Raw genomic sequence first — 13,750 nt, 5'->3', positions numbered from 1 at the left:
CTTCCTGGACCCCTTTGTTTTTAAGGGCTGTTTCCCTTAAAATAATCAGGACCTGATTTGGTACTCCCCAAATCTGCATCCTAAAAAGGCCAGTCTGCCCTTCCTAATTCCAGTATAGAAATTTTGTTGTTGCCCCTCCTTCTTTCACAGAACATTGAAAACTTGATTATTTCATGGTCACTGTGCCCCAGTCAGCCTCTGACCCCCACATCTGCCACCAGCCCTTCTCTGTTTGTGAACAGCAGCAAACAGACCTTTCCTTGGCAGTGGGAGTGTTACCAAAAATTCAGTAAAACAGAAAACTCCTTAACTCCAGTGTAGCATTGATGCCGAATTTTGCCCCAAAAGGCGAGAATAACTGCCTAAGAAACTCAAGTAAGTCAGCATAGACAGGAGGTATTTTATTACGACGCGTCGGAGAAATCACAAAAGGGATTTCTAGCTATCTCATGACAGAAGCAAGCTTTTATACAGTCTTGGGTGCAGGGTTACATCATATTCATAAGAGGCGTGGTGTGGGCGGAGCGTGGGCGGAGACATCTATTTTGAGGATTATTCTTGGTGGTCCTTCGGTGCCTTCCTCGCGGGCAAGGGTCTTCTGATTAGTCTTCCTCTTTAAACTTTTGAACTCCTATCCTAATATGGTCAATTCCCGGTGTACTTGGCTTGGTTCCCATGGCTTGGCACGGCTCTTAGGGTCAGTTTGACATTGGCACGGCTCTTAGGGTCAGTTTGACATTATTAGCTCTGATCATGCTTAGCTCGACAATTCCCTTATCCCTATCTCTCTTTATTGTTTGCCCTGCTTACCAAACTTCAAACAGAAGGATCCACCAGGATTGCTTCTGGATTAATGAATAACCTATCATACAGCATTATCAATAATTCCAGGATTGCTTCCGGATTAATGAATAACCTACCATACAGCATCATAAGCAATTCCTGAGTGTGGATGGGGGCGAATCCCCTTGTACCTAACATGAGACCACCCGCCGGTGATATGGGATATGGCTCTAGTGTTAGGGGTCGCGTGAGTAGCTAATGGGATGGGAATGGGATAGGACTGCTCAGGGTTGATTTTCAGTCTGTGGCTCTGCCTAAGCATTTTGATAACAAAATTATGTTCTTGTGCAGTAGTAAAATGCTGATCGGATGGGCAGTTTGGGGCTTCAGCATAAAGAAGCAGCATTCTTTATTCAGCTGGATGCATGGGAGATAGCTCCTCCCAATGCCGTGCATGCTGAGTACAGGAGAGTTTCTGTTTATATTCTGTATTTTGCACACATATTCATTGATTGCCCTGGACTAAACACACATATGATAATCATTTCCCCAAAATCACTAACACATTTCCTTTCCCCATTTGCATGCGTTCTTCTGTCCCGGGGTTCTCTCTACTGGTCCCTGGTGGTCGTGAGCCCCAATGTTCCCGTGGGCCTGGCTGAGCTGGCAGGACACTGAGGCTGCTGAACTTCCAGTTCCCCTTCTCACACAATGGGCACTGTGTGGTTTCCATAGGCGTGGGGTAATGAACAACAAGCTCCAGGTTTTAGCTCAGCTGATGGAGACAATTTATCATCCGGTAACATGAGGTCACAGAGTGGGCTATGACATCACAGAGTGGGTTATGTGAGGTTATCAAGAACTATGACACCATAGACTGCCTCTGTGACATCACAGAGCAGGCTGTGACATCACAGGGCAGAGGTCTGACGTCACAGAGCAGAATATTACATCACAGAGTTGCCTGTGACATCAGAGACCAGCTGTGTGACATTAGAGAATGGGCTGTGACATCACAGAGTTTGCTGCGACATCCCAGAGGGGCTGTGTGACATCCCAGCAGGGCTGTGTCAGGTCACTGGCTTGGTCACTCTGCCCCAGCTCCCCCTCACAGTTTCTCCCAACAACTCCAATGTTGTTCATGCCCAGCAGGGTCCCTGTCCTCCGGGATCCCCCCGGCCCACCTGGAGCCACAGCCTCCACCAAAGGATGTTCCACAGGATCCACCCCAGAGCCTGACAGGGGACAAGGGGCCAGGGCTGTGTGACCAGGACATCAAGGACAGGGATTATCCAGGTCACTGTGGCCTGGTTTGGGCTGCCCAGGGCAGGAAAGATATCTGGCAGCTGGAGCAGGGTCTGGGAAGGGCCTCCAAGGTGGGGCTGGAGCCCCTGGGCTGTGAGAAGAGGCTGAGGGAGCTGGGCTGGTCCAGCCTGGAGCAGGGAAGGCTGAGGGGCTCCTCATGCCAGCCTGGCAGTGCCAGCAAGGAGGGCATGGAGAACACAGAGCCAGGCTCTTCACAGGGGGCTGGTGGGAGACAAAAGCCAATGGGTGGAAGGGGAAAGAGGGGAGATCAGCCAGGGCATGAGCAGATGAAATGAGTCAGGCTGCTTTCAGCATTTCCTCAACACCAAGAGCAGCCTGACCTCCCTTCTCCATCCACCACGAATAGATTTGCAAATCAGGAATTGTTTGAGCTGTTCTGTCCTCAGTCCAGGACAAGAATCCTGATACAAGAACTTAATTGTGTTTATATCTATCACAGAACCACATTAGTCAAAAATTAATTTTAGCATGCAAATCAGTTGTGAACAGTGGACTCATCAGACATGCTGGGATATTGCACATAGCTCAGGGAAGAGTTTGTAATTGTGTGATTGTTATTTTAATGGTGTAATTTTTATTAAGTTATATCCTGTTCAACTGTGGTCTGTTGGCTAGGTCCAGTGTGGGCTGGAGGGAGCTCAGATTTGCACAAGGCTGCTCTGAGTGCCAGCCATGGATGGGGAAATTGGTGGGGTGGGGGTAGGGACAGAGTCTGATTGATTGTCAGCCATGAAAGGTCTTGATTTTCATACCCAGTCAAACTGCATGAGGAGGTACTTGGATTCAATGTCAATTGGAGATTGCACATTTCAATGAATTACTAGTAAAACAAAATTACAGGACTTAAAAAAATTTTTTCTTGCTGTTTTTCTAAATTCAGGGTATTGACATTGAATTGGCTTCTGAAATCTGACTAATTAACCACACATTTGATTTGAACACTTCAATCAAATTATTCCCAGAAGCTTAGCTTGTTTAGCTGTTCTGAATGTTAATGAGCCCTGGCACACTGAATTCCTGCACTCAAGAGCTGAAGGCTGAACAAGCCTCTGGAGCAGGAAAATTCAGCAGCAGCCTCCAAGGTGCTGAGGATGTCAGCAGCCCCCACTGAGGCCATCCCTGCCCAGAGACCGTGGGGGAATGGGCAGACAAGGAGAGCGTCCCTGGGGCTGGGGCAGCACAATTCAGAGGCACCAGGGGCTCCATCTGGGTAATGGAGTGTGGAATGGGGCTGGGAAAGCCCTGCCTGGGCTGGGCCAAGCAGGACACACAAGCCCTGACTTCCATCGATTAGAAAACTCTGTCAAGGAAATATTTAAAAGGAACTACAATTTTTTCTGTATTCTGAGTTTGACTCCCTGGAGAATCACCAACAATAGATCCTCAGGAGCTCAAAACAACAAAACAGTCTTTACTGATAACTTTAGAAAATCAGAGAATTTTTGGCAAAAGATTTAATATGACATTCAATCAACACAGAACACTTCTTAAAGCACTGACTTGGCCCATTCAACTTCACAAACTCTAAGCTATTTGAATTTTACATTACTCAAATTTGCAAAAGGACCAAAATAGAAGAAAAGGACAGAAAGAGAGAGGCAAAAACGATACAGAGGAGCATACACAGAGGCACCAACTCCTGGATTCCAGTAGTGTTCAGATGGAAATTCCAATAAGAGGTAGGGTCAAGATGTGTGCTTGCCTTGTGGTCAGCCTTCAATACCCCTTGGTCTCCCTGGGCCCTTCCCCCAGGTGGGACTGTGGGTCATTTGGTCCCTCAGGAGCTGGGCTGGGGCTGCAGAGGTGGCTGTGGAGCATTGCCTGTGCTGTGCCAGGGACTGGCAGCCACTGCTGGGCTGGGATGGAGGCTCTGGGGGAATTGGGGTTCCAGGGCAGGGCAGGGCTGGGGTTCCAGGGCAGGGCAGGGCTGGACCTGCCCCTTCCTCCCCTATTGGAATAAGATCCCAATATTACCAGGTAGATTGTGCCTGGGCTCTTCTGACCCCTGCTCCTGGACCAAAGGCAGCAACTGTGGTGTTTCACCTCAGAGACACTTTTGGCTGGCTGGATGGTGCAGCTGAGCGCCGAAACAAGTCCAGGCTTGTAGAAACTCAATTTGCCTCAGGTGGGAAGGCTTCAGGCTAAGGTGAGGAGGAAAAGGAGACAGATTCTGCCAGAGGGTTAATATCAAGAGTTTATTCCGTGGTCACAGACATCAAAATCTTAGGTAACAGCTCCAACAGAATCCCGACCGCATGGCCTGAGTGACTTTTTTAAGCTCGGGGGGGAGGGAAGGGACAGGTGAGCCACCAACCAGGTGGGAGGGGCAGGGTCTCAGGGAACGATGACACCCAGACAGACCAATGACCTCTGGGCACAGGGGCATCTTTTGAACCTGACCAACCACACGATGGCCTTGCTGGAATGTTAAGACTGATTGACAGCCCAGCAGGGGGGAAGGGGAAGGGGAAGGGGAAGGGGAAGGGGAAGGGGAAGGGGAAGGGGAAGGGGAAGGGGAAGGGGAAGGGGAAGGGGAAGGGGAAGGGGAAGGGGAAGGGGAAGGGGAAGGGGAAGGGGAAGGGGAAGGGAGATATTGCCACACCTGGGAAGGGGCTGGGAAGTTTAAAAGAGGAAATTGCAACACACTGCAACACTCCCCACATATGAAATGTCTTGAGCCAAGAAACTCCTCCACTCTGTCCCAATAGGGAATACTGGAGGTGAAATCCCAATTCTGGCCATGGGCACCTAGATACGAAGGACAGTTCTTTTCTTTAGGAATGAAAGCCCCAGTTCTCAGTAAATTTCTGGTTTGATTGTTTGGATTCTGTTTGGTTTTGTTGTTGCTTTGTTTCCTTGTTGTGCCTGAAGTGTCCAGTCAGGAGCAGAGTGACTCTTGCCAAGGAAATTTGTGCTGCTTTCCCTTAATATTCAATCTGGTTTTTGCTGCTCCCTTGCTGGGGATTTTTTCAGCGCTCTCAAGGCCTCGTTGGTAGCAGGGTGAAGGAGCCCTGGCCCAGGCTCTGGCCCTGGGGGACACGGGGACGCTGCTGGGGGGTCCCTGTCCCCCTGTGCCACCCCCAGGGCCCCAGCCCCCCGTCCCTGTGTCAGGCTCTGGGGTCGATCTCATGGATCATCCTGTGGGGGAGGCTGCGGGGCCAGGGCCAGGGGGACCCGGGGGGACAGGGGACCCTGCTGTGCATGAGCAGGGTTGGACTGCTCTGGGGGAAGCTGTGAGGGGGGGCCGGGGCAGAGTGACCTCCCCAGCGACCTCACACAGCTCCTGTGATGTCACACAGCCCCGCCTGCCCCACCTGGCTGGGCCCTTCCTTTGCTGACAGCTCTGCCTCCTGCCTGCCTCTGCCTGCCCACACAGAGCCTTGGGCTGCTCCAGGCTCCTGCTGGGGATGTGCTGCACCACAGCCCTGCCCTGCCAGGGAAATTTCTTTCTGCTTTGAGTGTGGGCCTCTCCAGCTGCCCTTGGTGCCATTATTTCCTTCTCATGCTTATATCCTCCAGGAAGAAAAGCTCCAGCCTGACATCGCCATTCAGTCCCTCCCAGGCTATTCCTTTTCAGTCCTCAGTCTCTACTCCACTCACCACAGAGGCCGCAGACTCTCCCTGCTGGTTATGTGATGAGGCCTCCAAACCCCATTCTGGGAAATTTTTGAGTGCTCTCCAAGGTCTGTGAAAAGGGAAAAATAGCATTCCAAGTTATTTTCAACTAAATCATACAGTGACAGAAAAAGGGTCAGTATCTTTAAACTGAATGGGGAAAAATTAATATTTGTTAGAAGGAGGAAATCATTTACAATTAAGAAATTGGATAGAAACTGCAGCTGTTTTTCCAGAGAAGTGGATTCCCCAGCCCTGGAATTGTCCAAGAGCAGGAGATTTTTGCAGCCTTGCCCACTGAGACCCTCTCATCCCCAGTGACAGAATTCCTGTAGTGTGGGTTCTCTGCTGTGCTGGGTGCCCTCACAAGGCTTCTGGCCAGAATGTCTGCTGAGGGCAGCCAGGCTGCTGCAGGGGCAGTGACCTCACAGCCATCACCATGGCAGCCCTGTCCCCTGGTCCTGGCTCTGCCCTTTCCTCTGCCCCTGCCTTGGCTCTGCTGGCATGAAGAGTTTTGCCATTAATATCTTGTCCCCAAGGTGCTGGGGCCAATGGCTTCCCAGTCAGGCTCCTGGAGCAGAAGTGGCTTTTCAGAGCCCAGCCAGGAATGAGCCCTGAGGCAGCAGCTCTGCAGTGGTGGCCACCAGGCCGGGCTGCCAAGGAAGGCTTCTGGCCATGGCCTGCAAGCAGCTGCTGCTGCCAAGGTGCCTTTGGTGCCTCAGGCTCTCCCTGGCACAGCTCCCAGCACGGCACTCTGCCCTTGTGCCCGAGCCCTTCCCTGTGCTGGGCTGGCCTGGGGCTTTTCCTGCAGCGGGACCTGCCCTGCTCATGGCACAGGAAAGGCAGTTCCTGCTGGAGCAGGAGGCTCTGCCTGCAATGGGCTCCAACAACTCCAGCAAGGCCCTGTTTGTAAAGCCCCTGGTGGGAAATGAAGGAGAGGAGTCACACTGCTTTTGGGGTGAATAATGCTGAAACCAGCCTGACTCCTCGATCCCAAAGTTCAACATCCTCAGAGGGAGCTGAAGCTGTTGCAGAGATGGAAAAATCCCCAGAGAAAGGAACAACCAAGTGACACCATTGAGAGCTTCTGCAGAGCTGCTGAGCTGGCCCAGCCTGGGCACATCTGACTGACAGGGCAGCACCTCAGACTAGAAAAGCCCCATCCCAAATTTTAATGGCAGCATCTCCTGACATTTCCCTTCTTGATGGGTGTGGAGATCCCTCCCAGCTGTGGGGACACCCTCAAGGTCACTGCTCCAGCCTGAGCCAAAGGGAATTGCCCATGGTCATTGGTCTGGGGGAGTAACATCAATCTCTGCTTAATTATAGGTTTTGCTCAACACAGTTGTTGTGAAATAATTTCCTAGTGCTCTGTATAATATATTTTACGTCTCTTACATCCTGGCATAAATATTTCTGATTAAGGCAATTTTGTCTAATCGTTACCATAATAGAGAATATCTATTTATATAAATATAACTGCCCACAACAGGAACCCTGTGAGTGTCTGGGACATCCCGGCACTTTGGCAGTCTGGGGACTCCTGGGATATCACCGTGGAGCCCCCGTGAGTGCCTGTGACAGATGGGTGCTTTTGCAGCACAAGGTTCCCTGGGATGTCACCATGGAATGGCTGAGACTGCCTCTGACCACAGGGCTCTTTACCATCCCCAGAAAGCCCTGGGAGGCCTCCATGGGGCCCCTGTCTGTGCCTGTGACATTCCAGATCTGGAACAGCCTGGAGATTCTTGTAAAGTCCCCATGGAACCCCTCTGAGGGCCTGTGACAAATCTGATCCTAAGCAGGACCATCACCAGCCCTCTATTGCTACAGTCAGTTTACATGGCAACCATCACCAGCCCCCTGTTGCTATGGTGAGTTTCCATGGCAAAAATCACCAGCTCCCTGTTGCTATGGTCAGTTTCCATGGCAATCATCACCAGCCCCCCATTGCTATAGTCAGTTTCCATGTCAACCATCACCAGCCCCCTGTTGTTATGGTCAGTCTCCATGGCAACCATTACCAGCCCCCCGTTGCTATAGTCAGTTTCCATGTCAACCATCACCAGCCCCCTGTTGTTATGGTCAGTCTCCATGGCAACCATTACCAGCCCCCCGTTGCTATAGTCAGTTTCCATGGCAACAATCACCAGCTCCCTGTTACTATGGTCAGTTTCCATGGCAACCATCACCAGCCCTCTGTTGCTATGGTCAGTCCCTTGGCAGCTCCATGGAGACCCCATGCCAGGGGTGGTTGCCATGGACACCAGCTCAGGCCTGCAGCCACAGCCCATTGCCATGGCAACCATTGGCAGCCCCCCCATCCCCAGGCTCATGGGATCCCAGAGCCACAGAATTGGCTGAGCTGGGAGGGACCCAGCAGGATCCTCCAGTCCAACTGCTGGCCCTGCACAGGACACCCCAACAATGCCAGCCTGGGACCTGGCAGCGCTGTCCAAACGCTGCTGGAACTCAGAGAGCCCTGGAGCTGGGACCCTTCCCTGGGGAGCCTGGGCAGGGCCCCAGCAGCCTCTGGGCAAAAACCTTTTCCTGACATTCAACCTGAGCCTGCCCGACTCAGCTGCAGCCGTTCCCTCCACTCCTGTCCCTGGGCACCAGAGGGAAGAGGTTCCCACAGCCCCAGCCAGGGACCTGCTCCCAAGGCTGTTGCCATGGCCATCAGGGCTGGGACCAGCTGGGATGCTCGGTTTGCACGGGCCAGAGTGCAGGAATGGGATTCCCCAATTTTCTTCCCTTGCTGCCCTCCCACCTCCCATGGAAAGCATAAAAGGCAAAGATCCCAGGCTGGGATAATTACTGGGAACAGCAATGAGATAAGGAACAAACAGAAACAGAAATTATATTGATAACAGAAGGGATTAGAAAAACTGTTTACAGGGAAAATTAATAATATATCAACAACAGGCTCTTCCTGGCCATGCATTTCCCCTGCCTGGAACGGACACACTTCTCCTCAGGGAGAGAGAGAGAGTCCCTTTCCTGCTCCTGGCAATGTTCTGAGGTGCGAGTGAATGTAACGACACGGCCATGGCCAGAGCCTCATGTTCTTCCATCCCACATCATGTCTTTGGCAAGGGCAGGAAAAGGGACAGGTGTATTCCCAGCATAGTCCACAGAGAAACTGGATCACCAGGGATCTTCCCAATATGGGCCCTCTAATGGGGGATGAAGCTGGAGTGGTGCATGAAGCTGTTCCTGCATTTGTGGCATTTGCATGGCTTCCCTTACTGGTGCCTCCGTTGGTGTCTGGTCAAGGCAGAGCTGGTGGTGAAGCTTTTCCCACACTGGGGACACTCGTAGGGCCTCTCCCCAGTGTGCATGTGCCGGTGGATTATGAGGATGGAGTTGTGCTTGAAGCCCTTCTCACAGTCGGGGCAGCTGAAGGGCCTCTCCCCAGTGTGAATCCGCTCATGCAGGAGGAGATTGGAGCTGCTCTGAAACCTCTTCCCACATGTGGGGCACTCGTAGGGCTTCTCCTCAATGTGGATGCGCCGGTGCTTGATGAGCTTGGAGTTGTGCGGGAAGCTCTTCCCGCACTCAGGGCAGAGGAAGGGCCTCTCCTTGGTGTGAATCCACTGGTGCTGGAGGAGATTGGAGCTGGTCTGAAACCTCTTCCCACACTGGGGACACTCGTAGGGCCTCTCTCCAGTGTGGATGCGTTGGTGGGTCACAAGGTTGGATCTGTAGCTGAAGCCCTTCCCACACTCCCCACACTAGTAGGGCCATTACCCGGTGTGGGTCATCTGGTGGCTGATCAGGTGGTGTCTCTGCCTGAAGCTCTTCCCACACTGCAAGCACTTGTGGGGCTTCTCCCCATCATGAAGCTGCTCATGGGCCACCAGCTCGGAACACTGGCTGAAGCTCTGACCACCTTCCTGGCTCGGGGTGGCTCTTTCTTCTTCAGAGCACCCTGGGATGGGTTTGGAGCCTCTCCTCATGGGGAATGTGTGAGGTTTTTCACCCCTGTTGGATTCCTGTGTGCTAGAATCACTCAAAACGGCCTCTTTCACGAGGTTCTGACAGGCAGATTTGTCTTCCCTGGTCTCCATCCTCAGTCCCTTCCCTGGGGAAGGAAGGAAAATGAGAGGATGGGATTTGCCTCCATGCCAGAGGGAAGGGGAAGGAGATCCCTCCAGTACATCTCTGGCAGGACAGGGTTGGCAGCAAGGTTGTCCTGCAGCCGGGGGCTGTGCGGGGCTGGGAGATGGAGCAGGAGAGAGGGGGAAATAGGAACTGACTTCTTCCTCACCTATCTGGGTGTGCTGGGGCTCCTTCCTCTTCCTCACAGCCTCCTTCTCAGTCCAATCAAGGTCTGAAAATGGGAAATCCTGTTCTGAGAAGAAAACAAAGGGTGCGCACATTGTCTTTTTTACTGGTTTGAAGACAAACCTGGAGAGGGTCTAAACCAGAATTACAATTTAAAAGAAAACTAAGATCAAGGAAATGATATAGAAACACTGCCTTAAACTGACAGAGTCAGGATATAACCTGACACCGTGTTGTTGAGGGTGATGGCAGCAGTCCCAGTAAATGGTGGTTGCAGTCCCGTTGGAGTGATGAAGGTGATTCTGTCAAAGCAGTGATCCTGTAGAAGGGTCTGGTCTTCCTCTGGAGGTCCAGTGGTGGTTATGGAGCTCTTGTCCTCTGGTTAATCCAGTAGGAAAGCTGCTCCTGGTTTAGCAAAGTGTCAGCTTATATCCAGGCAGGAATGCTTGGATCCTCCCCCTGGGCGGAGCATCCCACAATGGGAGGATGGAATTTTATCAGTCCTGCAGTGACACTCAATGGCCCATTCACAGAAGATATCTCCCCTGCAGGGCGTTATCAGGGCTGAGTCATGGAAGAGATAAAGAACCCTGCCCCGCCTGTTTATAGCAGTTGCTGAAGGTGGGGATTGAAAACATGCATTTGGTTACATCTTGCATTGCAACCTGAAACAGTGGGGTAATCCCTGCTCAGGGGGTGAACACCACCCCCCTTACCCAAACTGGCTCAGGTGTAAAACCCCCACCCTGGGAAGGCCACACACACAGGGGACAATGTCACACTTGCCCTGCAACAGGGGAGGTCTCTGTCCCTTGTCACTCCCTTGGTCTCTCATCTTTTCTCTTTGTTTCCATCTCTCTCTCTACCTCACCTTTACTGTTCAATAAAATCCGCCTTGGATTTGGTCTCGTTAGCACCTTAACTGGGGCAGAGGCATCTCTCTAACAATTTTCTTGAGCATCTTGCCGTATTATTTTGGTCCAGTGAGTTCAGGGCACTGTTCTCTGACCCCAAGTGCCTTTGAAAACAGCATGGCTCCCTCCACTGATGAGGTTGTGGTTCTTTCTGGAAGAACTCTTGGAAACTTGGACACTGTCCCTCCTTCCTCCTGGGGAGCTTGTGGAGCTTATAAAATCTTTATTTCTTTATGGGAGAAATGATGAGGAAAATGGCTTTTATGGGTGGCCACTGTAAAGAAAATAATTTGCTGTCTTTCTTTATAAAGTTGTTAAAATCACAGGAGGAAACGGAGCAAATGTTACCAGTGAGACTGACAAGGTTCATTTACCCCATGGTGAGGAACACAAGGCGGCTGAAAGTCCCAGAAGAAGCCCAGCTCAAGTAGCTAAATTTCCAAATAACTCCTGAATTCCCAGGCTTGGGTGCTTTAGCAAATGTGAGAATCATCATTCTCTTTGTCCCCGTCACCTTTGTGACAGCTACACAGAGCTTTCCCTTCCTTTTCATGATCTGTATTGGGTCGAATATCCACTTTTCTTTTATTGGAGCCTGCCAGCAGCTGAGCTGGAGCTGTGCAGAAACCAATGAATATTGGAATTGCTACATCTCTGCTTGAATTGTCCAGTTATTCATGTTGGGATTTGTTTGTATTTTCATCACATTTGACTTGTGGGAAATCAAATATTCATCAGTGTATTTTATGCAAAGTTTAATTTCTACCAAGTTTATTTTGTCCAGTGTCCAGGAGATGCTGAAGGGGTCTCTATGCCTCTTGCCCTGAGGGATGCTTGGGTGGGGCTTGGAAGGGTTGTCCCTGTCATCCCAGGCCATTCCCTCGGGGACTGTCCCTGTCCCTGTCATCCCAGGCCATTCCCTCGGGGACTGTCCCCCTCCCTGTCACCCCAGGCCATTCCCCAGGGGGTCTCCATCATTTTCACCCAGGGAATGCCTGGGGGGTTCTCCCTCCCTCTCACCCCTGTGCCAGGGCATGCTCGGGGCAGTCTCTGTCCATCTCAGCCCAGGGGATGCTCGGGGGTCTCTGTCCCCTCACCCTGGGGGATGCTAGGGGGGTCTCCATCCCTCTGGCCTCAGGCAATGCCTGTGCAGGGCTGGGGACCAGGGGCTCTGTGTCCCTCTCACCGCTGAGGGTGCTCGGGGCTGGGGGGGCTCTCTGACCTTCTCACACCTGGGAAGGCCGGGGGGGTCTCTGTCCCTCTCAGCCCTGCTGTGACCCCACCCAAACATCATCGGGGTCAGGGGGACAGAGACACCCCCAAACTCCCAGAAGGGCTGAACCTGGGATTTGGTTTGGGGCTGAGGATTTATAAAGGGGCTGGAATTGGGGCTGGGATTGGAGTCGGGGCTGAGATTTGGATTAGAGCTGGGATTGGGGTTAAGGCTAGACATGGGATTAGCTTTAGGTCTGGGGTTGGGATTGGGTTTTGGGATAGACAAGTCTGAAACTGGGATGAGAATAAATACAGAACTGTGAGTGTGTCTAAACGTGGAGTGAGACTGAGACCAGGATCAGGGTCGGGTTTGGGACTCAGCTCACCCAGGGCAGGACAGGGGGGATGTCACTGTAGGATGTCCCTGGCATTTTTCCAGCCCTCCTCAGGCAGCTCCAAACATGGGGAGCAACTGGGTGCCCCAAGATCCAGGTGCTCCCACGCTGCCCCTCAATATCAGGCGAGCATTCCCTGAGGGCAGCCCTGACTGTGACCACTGGGGCTCTGGGATCAGCCCTCATATCCCTGTGGGAGCAGCAGCAGACAGGATGAGAGATTCCCCCGCCCCGTTTTTCCTGTGGAAGGGTGAAGCCCAGCTGCCCTTTTCTTCTGGTGCCTCCTCCTCTCCTCAGCTGAGGATGTCAAACTCCCCAGGAGCAGGAAAATCCCCATTCCCTGTTTCCATGTGGCTGCAGCCTGGAACATCCACCCAGAATGAAGGACTTTCTGACAGCCCTGCTGAATGACACTGGAAGAGGTTTGTGAGAAGGGGAAGAAATTGTATTTTGATAGTAAATAAAAGTTGCAAAATTATTCCTTTCTGTTAATATTCCTTTTCAGTTAGTTCTGGTCTGTTTTCAGAGTGCCACCTTCTCAGCTGACTGTGTTTGTGCCCTCCTTTCTCTCCTGCCTCTCTTTGCCTGCTCTGTTTCTCTGTCAGTGTCTCCCTTGACCCAGGGCAGCTCACACCAAAGACCGTGCCCGGATTTAATTCCCAATTCAGGAGCTACAGCTGCCATGGGTGAAGTTAGGAAGGCTGGCAGTGAAATGCCCCTGTAAGATCTTGCTCCACTTGGCTTTTGGCTCCTTCTTGACAGCTTTGCCCTCAAGGGCAGGAACATCTTTTCATAGCTGAGAACTGGAATTCCAGACCCTGGCAGTGTGTGCCGTGGATCCCAGAGGGGCATTCCCGAGGCTGCCAGGGTGCTGCTCCTGCCGTGCCTCCCAAGGAGCTTCTCTCCCAAGGGAAGAAGATCCAGCAGCTCTGTGGGCTCCCAGAGCACACAGCAAAGGTGGCGTGGATGTACATTTTCCAGCACCTTCCCCTCTGGAAACAGAGGGAGGGAGGAAATAGAAGCGAGTCCTGGAAGGACTGGGGTGGGAAGGGACCCTGTCCATGGATTACGACCCCGCGAGGGAGAGACGCCTCCGCCCCAGTGAAGGAGCGAATGAGAGCGTGGGAAAGCAACGGATGATTCAAACCACGTTCAATAACGTGGACTGAACGGAACAAGAAATGGGGAGGAGAAAGGGAGAGAAAGAAATCGGGA

At 52.1% G+C, this 13,750-nt stretch overlaps 1 pseudogene; it reads right to left on the bottom strand.

Annotated features, from left to right (window-relative positions):
* LOC141730254 (uncharacterized) overlaps positions 1-9,683 on the bottom strand; it is a 97,271-nt pseudogene extending 87,588 nt beyond the window's left edge.
* Positions 9,684-13,750: the final 4,067 nt, after the last annotated feature.

This window comes from Zonotrichia albicollis, chromosome 9, assembly GCF_047830755.1.
Source record: "Zonotrichia albicollis isolate bZonAlb1 chromosome 9, bZonAlb1.hap1, whole genome shotgun sequence".
NCBI lineage: Eukaryota > Metazoa > Chordata > Aves > Passeriformes > Passerellidae > Zonotrichia > Zonotrichia albicollis.
This window is presented reverse-complemented; position numbering and strand designations above follow the sequence as displayed.